Here is a 13,700-nt window from a genome sequence, read left to right as displayed (position 1 = left end):
TATCTATCTATCTATCTATCTGTCTGTCTGTCTGTCTGTCTGTCTGTCTGTCTGTCTGTCTGTCTGTCTGTCTGTCTGTCTGTCTGTCTGTCTGTCTATCTATCAATCAATCTATCTATCTATCTGTCTATCTGTCTGTCTGTCTGTCTGCCTGTCAGTCTGTCTGTCTGTCTGTCTATGTGTCTATGATGAGATGAATTACATTTAGATATAAATCAATATTTGTGATAAACATTTAAAATATAAGTAAATATATGATGTATTTATAATATATACGTATATTTACATATATAAGATCATATTATATCTGTATGTTGATAAATATACTTTTAATTTTTATCCAAAGAGTACATCTGAAGATTTTGGGGAAAATGTAGAGTGTCTAAAGGCTTACTGCTGACCCACCATACTTTCAATCATTTTATCAACTTATTACAATGTCTGGAGTACTAAAACTGAATGATTATGAAACAGAGTTGTTGTTTTATTCCTTACGATTTTGGATTAGAAACATCTACTTACTTGGTATAAAACCTAACCAAATGTGATCTTGAAATCACACTCCACAAACTGGACATATACATCAATTTAGCAACTTCCAGGTCTCAAACTTTCATTTGAATCCTGTATCTCACATACACTCAGTTTCCTTTGAGTCAGCTGCATGTACAAACATGCCTAGATTTTCATGCTCACATACATCCCCATACTCAAATGACATACTAAAGGTAACATTGTAATAAAAATAATATATATATATATACTGAAAAAGAAAACCTTTGCAAATGTAATTATATTTTATTTTTAAATACAATGCATTATTGAAATACTGATGAAAGAGCAGATGAGAGATGTTTCTTTTTTTAAAATTTTTATTTATTTTTTATTGTGAAAATGCTGTATAGAGGGGTTACACTTAGATGGGCAAGATAATGAATATATTTCTTATCAAGGATTGTAGCCTCCTCCTTTGTTTCCCCTTCTCATCCCTTCCCACCTCTCCCCACCCCTCACCCAGTCCTCCCCACCCTGCACCAATGTTGTAAAGTTCGTTTTCAACATGACAACTTGTACTTCTCATTGTTGCAACGGGTCCACCTGTATCCTTATAGTAGAGTGCCTGTCTAAAGAGCATGTTTCTTATTCCAAACATCATTATTTCCATCCTTCCTTCTCCCACATAAAAAAGCATAAATAACTACAGAATTAACTACATGTTTCTTAATCACTCATTGAAGAGAGAAACTGTAACATATATATATATACATATATATATATACACACACACACACACACACACAATGATATACTATTTAGCCACACATAATTATGAAATCATATCATCTTCAAGAAAATAGAATTGGAAACCTTCATATTAAAGCAATTAGTGATACTGTGAAAAACAAATATTAGATTTCTCATATGCAGACTCTAGACCCAGAAAATAAAATGAATGACCCACGTGTAAAGATGGAACTGATTAAGTTTGGAAAAAAGTAAGAGATGAGATGAAGAGAAATATTGTGGAGTAAATATGTTCAAATATTTCATAAGTTAGTATGATGACATAATAAAATACAAGTATAAAAATAGGATAATAAAATTAATAAAAGGAATAAAATTTAACAAGCTACATTATGTGGACATATGTGTATAACACAATAAAATACTTTTGTGAAATTAATATTTGCTAATAAAAAGTAAAATTCATTCCAGTTGTTATAGATTCATGTTATTTTCCATTTTTAGCTTAGATATTTCCCTGATAAAGTGAAAGGAGAAATAGGTTTTGCTCATTTAGAAGGACAATCTTGTCCAATTAGCATTAAAGTATTCTAGATAATTACTGTCAATGTGAAATTGTTCAAATTATTATATTAGAATATTCCCAATTGACTCTTCAAAATATTATCCTATAGGTATATACTTTTTGTTATTTATAGAATATTTTTCTACTCAATTACTATATACCATTTTCTGAATGCGGTTTGGTATATGTAACTAGGATATATTATACCTGACCAGGAAATCAATTATTCAAACAGTTTTTATCAAAAATTTCTGTAACGAAATAAAGAGGTAAATCTAAATTATGTATATTTGAAGACAATACTTGCTTAGTCCTCTTCTCACATTCTTCAGTCCCTTCTTGAGAATAATACACATTGTAAGGGAATGCTTAACATGTTTTAGAGAAATAAGTTGACTTTAGTCGAATGAGTTACTCTATCCTGCATTTTGGTTTACTTTATATCCAGAAGAGCTCAATTCTTACCTTATGATTTTACTTAGAGTCTATATTCTGGTTTAACCTCTGATGGGTGACAGATAAAGGTATAAACATTTTTTAAAAGTGGCTAAATTTAGGCTGAGGAATGTAGGTACAACTTTACTCATGCAATAGGCCTCATCAGTCATGAGACCATGGTATCAAAATGTTAACCTATGCTTCCTGAAATCATGCTTATGAGATTTTGTGTATTAAAAACAGTGGTTATTAGCATTTGTTTTGTAAACAACAAGATTTCATGGGTTAGGAACTGAAGTGAGATATTAAACCCAGAACAAATATTAAGGAGGCATCCAAAATTAGTTACCAAGATATAAATCATTTAACACAATGTTTAAAAAATGCAAGACAAAGGATATAATTTTTGAAAAAAGCCAACTTATAAAATAAATACAAAATCAGTATGACTGATTTTTCTTTTTATTCCAGTTGCAATACGGATTGCATGATGACTTTTCTAGTTATATGTATAGTTAGGTCTTGATATTTAGTTGGAGAAGTTATGTTCTTTCATATATTCATTTGTCAGATCAAAGAGGAACTGAATTCCATGCCAGAGTCAACATCCATAATAATGTTACAGTTGTATTCTACTACTTTGCCACAGTTTCAAATCAGCTCGAGTAACTTGGGTCTTCTTTGGATCTAATTAATTAGGTATACAATTTAGTCAGTACTAGATTTTGACCACCATTTATTAAAATATTATTTTCCAGAAACTACTACTCTTCTCTCTTTTCATGAGATTTTTAATTTCATTTATATAATGTGCTACTGTTTTCCTTTAGATAATCCACATTCAATCTTCTAAAAACAGTATAATTTGGAGTATTTTTAAATTATGTACACTCATGTACACTGCTCAGATTCTATTATTTGCACATTTTTTTCTTGTTAAATCAGTAGTATTTAGCTCTCATTATGGATATTTTGGAATTACTAATTGCATTTCCGAATTTTTAAGAATGTTATGATTTTTGGGATTTAATACTGTAGCATTTTTTTCTTTTAAATATGTGCAGATCTTACTTTATATACACCTTCATTTGTTTTAAACAATTTGATCCATTCAAGGGATTTTCTATATTAGGTTGATCCAGATGAATTTAATTACAAATTAACACAACCTTATTTCTGAGAGACAGTTATAGCTCTACTTAAATTAACGTATGCTTTAAGGTTTTGTAATTTAAAAAATAAACTGGGCACAACATGTTTTTGTTCTGGGGAAGTTCCAATTTGTTGGTTGTTTTTCCAGCTGTGATAACTTCAACATATGTGTGCATTTTATTTCAATTGTTTTGTGCCTATATTTTGTTTTATATAACAGAAAATACAAAAAAAAGAATCAGTGATTTAGAACTTTTCCAAATAGAATTCTAAGAGAGACACTGCAAGTTTTGTGACAACTGGGAAAAGGGACATCTTCTTAGTGCAGGGGTTAGCAGAATAAGAGAGACATTGTTTGATGAGATTTGAATTCTGCCACTTCCTGCCTCAATATTTCCAATGGTATTACTTCAACGTATTTAGTGGAAAGAAAATAATTTTGTCTGTATGAATTCACAATTTTTGGTTCAATTGAGCCACACTACATATTCATATGTGATTTTACCTCTAAAATCTTTTCTCCTTAGTTTAAAACCACAGATGTGAATTTATAATGTAAAATAGCACCTAGAATTTATATGAAATGGTCCAAACTATTTAGAATGTAATGATTATAGTATGTGAGATAGTATGTAATAATTTCTTTTGGGGAAAGTCAATTACAGTGGATTTTTGTGAAATACTGAGTAATAGAATTATATTTGATTCTATAAAAAAAATTCAGCGTTATGGGCTGGGAAGTTGGCTCAGTGGTAGAGCGCTTGCCTTGCATGCCTGAGGCCCTGGGTTCGACTCCTCAGCACCACATAAGCAAAAAGTAAAAAGCCGGAAGTGGCGAAGGTGGCTCAAGTGATATGGCACTAGCCTTGAGCTGAAGAGCTGAGGGACAGTGCTCAGTCCCAGAGTTTAGGCCCCATGACCGGACCGAAAACAAACAAACAAAAAATTCACGGTTACATCTAAAAATTACTCATTTATAAGCTAATTCTGAAAAAAAATAAGATTGTTTACTGGAAAAAGCTAGAAGTTTCAATAAGCTTGTTTTTTAAAAATTCACCTGGATCTGGACTTTGGTGGTTCATGCCTGTAATCCTCGCTACACAGGAGTATGAGATCTGAGCATCCTTGTTGAAAGCCAGCCTGGGCAGAAAAGTCTGTGAGACTCTTATCTCCAATAATCTGCCTTAAAACCAGAAATGGCACTGTGGCTCAAATGGTACAGTGGTAGCCTTGAGCTGAAGAGCTGAGGGACAGTGCCCAGGCCCAGAGATCAAGGCCCACAACCAACAAAAAAAAATTGACACGGAGTTTTACTATATTATTTCATGATTTTTTATTAGTGGTTGTTAAGTGAAAATGTCATTGGTTTTTATATTTCTGATGGCATAAAATGAGCCTACTATTGTCTTAAATTAATCAAAAAAAATCTTATTCTATGACTGCACAAATTTTGTGGGTAATGGTTAAAACCAGTTGCCTTTTTGAAATAAAATATTTATATCACCCCCCAAAGAAGAGGAACAAAATAAAATATATGCCAGAAACTTACTATGTAAATCTTCATGGACTAATAGTTTGTCAGTTTGTTTTAAACTTTTAATCAAAAATTAAAGTAATACTGGATAATATGAACCCATTTAAATTTCTTCATCCTTGTCATTTAAGATTCACTTTAAAAAGAAAGTTCAACAGGTGAGTGTTTTTTCCTTAGTTTCCCAAAGAAATGATTATTTCACCACCATTATAATGTATAGCACAATATACCCAGAGAGCATTTCTTAAGGAAAAAGAATTTTTCCCATTCTTTGGTTTGCTTCAGTCTGTATTTAAACTGCATACCACAACTTACCCACCCTATTGTCTGGCTTTTCATTTGAAACATGTCAAAAGTTTTCCTTCCCTGCTGTGTCAGCCAGCAAAGTTTTATAAAACAGTGTGTTTTAGTTCATTGTGTTTTCCAAAATATATCTCACAAATGCCAACAATGAAACACAATCTGAAACAGCTGTGGACTTTTCCACTTATAGTGGAAAAATCACTTTCCGTACTCCTTAGAAACACCTGTTTACAGGCATTAATTGCTCTGTCAGTTCCATGCTTTAGAACAGCTGCATTTGACAATGGCGTACATGTTAATTTGTTTACCACATCTGGATTGTTTTCATGAGGGACTGTGTTCATGGAAGATGGTAATAGATGAGTTTTGCAATTATGTAGTTTAATAGGGCTCTGAGTTGTGGATATAGAACATCCATTTCAATGATTAAATATTTAAATTAAATTCCATAAAGTATATTCCTTCAATTTTCTGGGTAAAGTGTTCTACAATCTAGGTATTTTTAAAGAAATATTATATGTTGTTTCCTTGGTGAAACGTAATTGGAGGACTTAAAATTTTATATACCATGGCCATCTTAAATGAGGTAGATATACTTGGATTGGCATGCAAAACTTTTGGTAAGTAAGGTAAGTGCTCTACCACTGAGCCACCTTCCCAGCCCTTCATGCATGCAAAACTTTTGGGACAGTATTAATGTTTGAATCTTGGATAGGATTTGATTGGGAATTGTGGCACACTTTCATAGTATAAGAAGAAAAACGAAAGGCCATACTAATATTTTTTTGGGGGGTCCGGTTGTGGGGCCTGAACTCTGGGCCTGGGCGTTGTCGCTCAGCTATTCAGCTCAAGGTTATCGCTCTACCACTTGAGCCACAGCGCCACTTCTGGCTTTTTTCTTTTTGTTTATGTAGTGCTGAGGAATCTAACCAAGGGCCTCATGCATGCAAGGCAAGGGCTCCACAACTAAGCCACCTTCCCAGCCCCATTAATACTTTTCTCTGCTACATTGTTTTATTAGTTTATTCAAACACACACAACACACATACAAAGACACAGATACACACATTTGTAGCATAAAGACCCACCTCGTCTGCAAGAAAATATTTTAATAGGAATTCCATAAAATATTTAGTCTGCTGAGTTCTGATTAGAATTTACAGAAATATTTGTGAAGGTGTTGCCAATTGGTTTTAGAATGCCCCAGAAAGATCTATGTGTTAAAGAAAAATGATTTTCTATTTCCTCCCAGACTGTGGAGAATATCTGAATAGTTCTGGAGATTAAGTTCTTCAGCGTGTAAGCTATGAGAACATAGACTCTCAACTACTTTCTTATTTTATCTTTTAATCAGTCTAGGTCAAAAGCTTTTCTCTTTGACATACTCGCCACCTTGCCATTGTCTTGTCACAGGCTCCCAAAGCAATAAAACCAACTGAACATACACTGAAACATTCAAACTTGTAAATCTGAATCAACATTTCTGTTCAATAAGTCGACAACATCACTTATTATGGTAGGTTATAAAGCTAATCCAGAAATCTAGTCTTTCTAACAATGTATTATTTTATGTATTAACAATGTATTAAATTATGCTTCATTATAAAATATCTAACTCCATGTTTTATTTTATATTTTTGTTTCTGTTGATCCCAGGGCTTAAACTCAGGGCCTGGATGATGTTTTTGTGTCCTAAGCCAGTGCTCAACATACAATCTGAACTGGAACTCCATTTGCCCTGGTGGTTAATTGGAGATAAGAATCTAATGAACTTTCCTATGCAGGCTGGATTTGAACTGTGATCTTCACATCTTAGCCACTTAACTAGCGAAGATTACATCCTTGAGCCACCAGTGCCTACCCATGTTGAATATTTTGTGTAATTCAAGTTTTCAGCATTTTATAGATGCTCCTACTACAATATAAGAAAAATCTTATCCTAGATTTTATTGTATTTGATGTTGGTATAATTTGTGGAGGGGAAGAAAAAACCAAATTGTTTAAATAGGGATACAGGTGGACCCAGTGCAACAATGAGATGTACAAGATGTTATGTAGAAAAATGAAATTTACAACCTTGGCTCAAGATTGGAGAGAGGGTCAGGAAAGGGAAATGGAAAGGGAGATGGAAAGGGTAACAATGCTTGATAAGAAATGTACTTATTACATTGTCCCTGTAATTGTAACCCCTCTGTATGGTATTTTCAGAAAAAAACTTAAAACATAATAAGGATATTTGTAAAGTATATAATGAAGGAAGAATTTTCATCCTCTACAAAATGTATGCAAAATCTATGCTAAACTATCTATATTTTACTGTACCTTTCCTGCAACCAGTTTGATATAGTTTAATACCTGTCACACCAAGTTTCTCTATAATCTACTGAAGATTTATTTTTTCATGTATGTATGTATATGTATATGTATATATGTATATATATATATATATATATATATATATATATATATATATATACATACCTGTATATGTTCCAATGTGGATCATCAAACTTGAAACTTTGCTTTTTTTTTTGCTGTTCAGCAGTTAACCTGGTCGGCTCAATCTGTGACAATATCTCTGCTCATTCTGATCATTCCTTTATTTACAACACCATCAGCCTTTTAAAATCAGCTTTATTTCCAGAGATGATTAACAATCAGTCCAACCAATATACACCCAGAGGGTTTTAATGAAACAAGCTTAAAGGAAGGAAGACAACATGAAGTGACAACTACAAAATTTCTACAGAGACCTGACATCTTTCACATTTCTGCTTCCTCCTGATACTTAAGCAAGCATTGACTAACACTATAAATAATACTGCAATTATAACTTAAAGATCAGTGATTTTTCCAACCTGAAGCCTTGTTTTCCATGATTTTTGACATAAACTTTTGTGAGACTTTTTTGATTGTGATGTGATTCCATCCAAAACAAAGCCATGTATATCAAGAAAGCCAATGTTTTCAACTCAGAGTACTAAACAAAAGAGGGAGAAAATTAAGGTTAGCTATATATGTTAAGCACAAATATAGGCAATGTCAAGATATTTTGAAATTGAATACCATTACTGGATAAAGTGGCTCAAATCTATAATATTATCTACTTGGAAAACAGAGCTTAGAGAGTTCCAGTTCCAGGCAAAATGTTTTATGCTTGTGTTAGGAGTACCTCAGTCCAAGCAGGCCCAGGCATAGTGATACTACCTCAAAATAAGCAATCAAATTATAATCTGCAGGTATGGTAGTAGTAGAGATGCTGGTTCACAAGTATAGGCTTTGAGTTCAATATCCAGTAGCGCTGGGAATTTAAATGTGGCATATCTAAGATCAAGACTTCATACTTGTCTTACAAGTTCTAATAAAACCTTTACCTCTTTTGCTATTTTTAAAAAGTATAACCATAACTTCCCTGCCCCAAACAAATAATTTCATATTAGAGATTTTCTTCTATTAAGTAATATGTTATGTCCCACTGAAATCAGACTAAAGTTAAAAAAACCCATTGTCTTACAAAGTGACTGCATATGGAAACAGAATCTCAAAGGTAGCATTTAAGTTGAAGTCTACTCCAAGAGAAGCAGAATGTCTTGAATATGCCAAGGAAAGAGGAATCAGAAGCCAACTCTAATGTGGAGTTCTAATTCCACCAACTCAGAGACAATGTATTTACAATGTTAATGCTACCCAATCTGTGCTAATTTATTATTGCAATTACTAGCAAACATGTAGAAGCTATAAGACACGAAAAGTCATTGACTCTTCAGATCCAAGACTCATCTCTATAATACCAATTATTAAGTACGAGACTTGGGGGATAATGGTTTTCAGGCTGGTAGGAAAGTTCATGAGGTTCTATCTCCAATTAACTACAAAAATTTCTGGGCTGGGGCATGGTTCAAATAGTAGACTGACTACAGTTTGCAAAAAAAAAAAAAAAAACTGAGAGCATAATGTATGTTCAAGCTTCAAACTGGCAGAAAGAAAAAGTCCTTAGAAGAAGACTATGAGACACAGAATTATGAATAGGAAAGCAGAAACAAAAGAAATAGACAAAGATATAGACAAAGCTTCTCAATGTGAAATATTGCACAAACTGTAATATTTAGGATTTTCATTCCTATACAGTAGAAATAAATGGCATTTTTACTTGACGAAACTAAAATATAAAACTGTATGCAATAAATAATCACATTACTTTTATGATTCATAATTTAATTGTTTTCCAAAATATTTCTCAAATTGTGTAGCTTTTGAAAATCAATAAATGTTGCATTTTCATAAATGATTACATATTCTTCCAAGTGTTGTCTGAAATTGATCTACACTGAAATAATTGCCATTGACATCTTTGTCATGATATTTATACTTTCAACTGACGTTTCACAAAACTCATACCCAAAATATAACTTTTTATTTTGTTCATGCAAACATAGGAACATAAACATATGTCTCAAAATGTTAGTTATGTTTATCTGCTGTCATTAATGAAGTATAACTAATAGAATTAAGTTTATACCCTGAGGAAAATGAGATACTTCTTTCTAACTACAGACTTGCAGGCACCCACACAATCACACACGCACACATATATATTTACCACTCTGACTCAGGTTAGATTCCTGACATTGGGTGTCAGCAGTGATCTAATAATCAAATTTTCCTGCCCAGACGTAAAATACATTCATAATTCCACACAGACAAAAACACCAGATCATTCAAAATAATGAGAATATTTAACAGAACCAACCAGCACTTGAGCCATCTACACCCTGATTTCATTCATTCATGATAATGCATTTTTCATATCATTATTAAAAATATTTTGTCTCTGATTAGCAGAAAAAATATGCTATCATGTAATAGAAATTGTAGGTAAAATTACTTGTAATCTTATTATATCTTATCAAAACTTCTGCTTCCTTCTTGCAGAGTGTTTCGGACATTTTGCCTTAATGTCTATAATTAAATTACAAAGGACATGCCATATATCTTAATTCATTTTTCCTAAAGGTTATGCTATGGAGTTGAATCTGATTTGTTTGCTTATTCTAAATTAAATATTCTCAACAACTTGAATTATTGTTTATGTTACTCCTAATCCAAATGAAATATCATATAGAACTGGAAATTCCCCTCGGCAATGATTTGTGAATGTCATTAATGTTTGTGGAGGGATGAAGGATTTGAATTATCTAGAGTGCATTAAAAATGGCACTGTTATTCAAAGGGCTGATCATTTAGTCAGCTTTTAAAGTGTGGACTTCTTATTTCATCTAAGAAGATAACAGTATGCTTTTCATTACATTCTTGCCTGCAAAGCAGTAGAATTATTTCCTTTGTAATGTTCATGTCCAGCTGCGACTTTAGTGAAACCAACAAACAACTGCACAGCTATATTAGCTGCTCTAGATTTTGAAATTTTCTTCCTGTAGCCCTTGTGATTTGAGCCCAGATTCATGGGATAGTCAATAATCCACAAAAACAAAGCACCACAATATACAAAGACCACATGCAAAATGAGATTCAATTTTTTCTTTGTTGTTTCCTATTTTTTTTTTTTTTTTGCCGGTCATGGGGCCTGAACTCTGGGTCTGGGCGCTGTCCCTCAGCTCTTCAGCTCAAGGCTAGCGCTCTACCACTGGAGCCACAGCACCACTTCCGGCTTTTTCTGTTTATGTGGTGCTGAGGAATCGAACCTAGGGCCTCATGCTTGCAAGGCATGCACTCTACCGCTGAGCTACCTTCCCAGCCCTGTTATTTCCTATTTTTATTGATTGTCTTTTAAGGAGATAAGGGTGTTTATTTCTCATTATTTTTGATGTGACTTAAATAAATTTTTCAGACTTTTGAAATAAAATAAAGAGATATAAAAGAGACCTATTTAGTCACAAAATACAGCTAACAGTTTGCATGATTTTTTAATTCTAATTCTGTTCTCAGTTATCTTCAAATAATGTTGAGATGAGCCTAGAATATGTGTAAATTGACATGTATAAAGCACACAGAATTCTGGAATCTTTGGACTGTGATTTCTATATAACTTCACTTAGAAAAGAAAATTATCACTTTCTTCGTGTCTTAAGTAATCTACTTAAAACAAGTTCTATTAATTTTATTAATAGATGTCATAATCTATGGTACTGATGAATTGCATAAGTATTTGATTCCTTATGTCCACTGAATTAACATTATATTTATTTTATTTTTTACACATGAAATAATGACATTCTTGAGGATAAAACATGCCTGTTTTTCATTTTGGTTGCCAAAACTGAATTATTAGACATTTGGAACACTTAAATCTGAACTTTTAAATTTCACTAGGACTTGAATTGTGTTACTTACATATTTAATATTAAAATAAAAAGCATCATTAAATAGAAAGCAAAATTATGTTATCACACATTAACCCCTGAATTGACTTAATGATAAAAAATAATTAGATTAATATAACAAGATATATATTCTCAAACTAACTATGAGTTATGGAAACAGAAAACTTCTTTTGTGTTTTGTGTTTGTTGTTGTTTAAAGTTTGTGATAAATCTGTCTTTTTTACCTTTTCCCTGGTATATTCATTGTATGTCTTCAGGAAAGTGAGGGGTGGGCACAGAGCTTTAGGGAAAAGAGTGAAAAATTGCAACAGTGGAGTTCATTGAACATTGATGAAAGTGAACTATTTAACACATGGGTAGGGACAGGAGGGTGGGATTGGGAACAAGTGTGGGTACTGAAGACATTTCACAAAAGGAAATGTACTCATAATCTGATACTTGTAATTGTAATCCATCTATAAATCTCCTTAATAAGAACAACAGAGTAAATTTCTGTTAAAAAGGTAAACAAAATGTTGTTTCTTAGAATCCTAGAAGTTTGTTTTGTTCACTAGTTTGAGCTGGTTGAGTCTATCTCTGAAAATAGCGACATTGACATTCATTGGGCGAATTTTTGAGCAACTAGTAGATAAAAGTCAATTATGATTGTATGTTTTTGAGACTGATTAATTTATTTCTTTAATCTAATTTGTATTATTTCTGTCTACTGGTTTTTGGTTTTGTTTTTCCTGTTTTGTCAAATACTTAGTGGTGCACCATTAGTGCAGATTTAAGATTGATCTAATTTGTTGATGTACATACTCAAAGCTATAAATATTCCTCTGAGTATTGTCTGTGCTGCTGCTGTGTCCCAGAGGAGGTAGTATTTTGTGTGTTCACTTCCACTGAATTCCATAAACGTTGGAACTTCCCTGCATATCTCTTCAGTGACTCACTGATGATTTAGCAATGTGTTATTCAGTCTCTGTGAGTTTCAGAATGTTATGTGATGCCTTTTGATGTCTAGATCTAATTTGGTACCATCATGGTCTGACAGGATACAAAGAGTAATTTCATTTTTATTTTTGAATTTTGAAAGATTTCCCTTGTGATCTAAGATATGATCTACTTTGGAGAACATTCCATGGGTTTCTGAGTGGAATATATATTGTGACAATAGTAGTTGAAATACTCTGTAGATATCTGTTAGGTATAGCTTGTCAATACAGTTATTTAGCTCTAAAGATTTTTGCTAAGTTTTTACCTTGATGGCCTGCCTAGAGGTAAGAATGTTTTGTTCAAGCAACCAAAAATTTATTTGGATGTATGCATGTTTTTAGGGTAATTAGTATTTCTCTGATTAATTTGAGAGCTCTAGGATTCAGGATAATGATATTTAGAATTGTTATAAAACTCTGATGGAGAGTTTTCTTCGTCAATGTTTAATGTCCTTCTTTGTCTCTTTTTACTTTCATACCACTTTTATTTTAAAGCCAATTTTATCTAATATTAGTATAGCTCCTCTAATCTGATTATGAGGTCCATTTTTAATTTGTAAAGATGTTGTACAGAGGGGTTACCATTACATAAGTGAGTTAATGAGCACATTTCTTTTTGAACAGTGTCACCTCTTCACTCATGTTCTCACAGTTTTTCCCTTTCACCCTCCCTCTCGCGTAAGTTGTATAGTTCATTAACAATGTAGTGTCTATTGAGTAGCACTGCTGCATTTAAGCATTTGTGCCACCATTTCTCTTTTCCCTCTTGCCCTATCCAAACGTACATATAAGACCAAAGGTGAAGAAATTTTAAAAAAAAATGGCATCAGAACACTGAAGGAAAAAGCAAAATAATAAACAAACACTCATAATCATTTCTTGGAGATCATTTTAATGAACATTATTTTATATGACAATATTCGTACAGCTATTGATCCTTTGTGATCCCTTCCAAAGGGCATCCTCCTTTGATATAACTGTATAAATGTTTAGAATCCCATAAAATTTATCATGTCCAAGTGTAATGTTTTCTCTTTTACCATCCAACTGTGTTTACATGTAAAATTAGAGGCACATTCTACTACAACAAATGAGGGAAATTAGGCAACCTATATTTATTTGAGTCTGTCTTTCTTCACTTAATATAA

This window comes from Dipodomys spectabilis, unplaced genomic scaffold (assembly GCF_019054845.1).
Source record: "Dipodomys spectabilis isolate Male_0828 unplaced genomic scaffold, ASM1905484v1 ptg000183l, whole genome shotgun sequence".
Classification (NCBI taxonomy): Eukaryota; Metazoa; Chordata; class Mammalia; order Rodentia; family Heteromyidae; genus Dipodomys; species Dipodomys spectabilis.
This window is presented reverse-complemented; position numbering follows the sequence as displayed.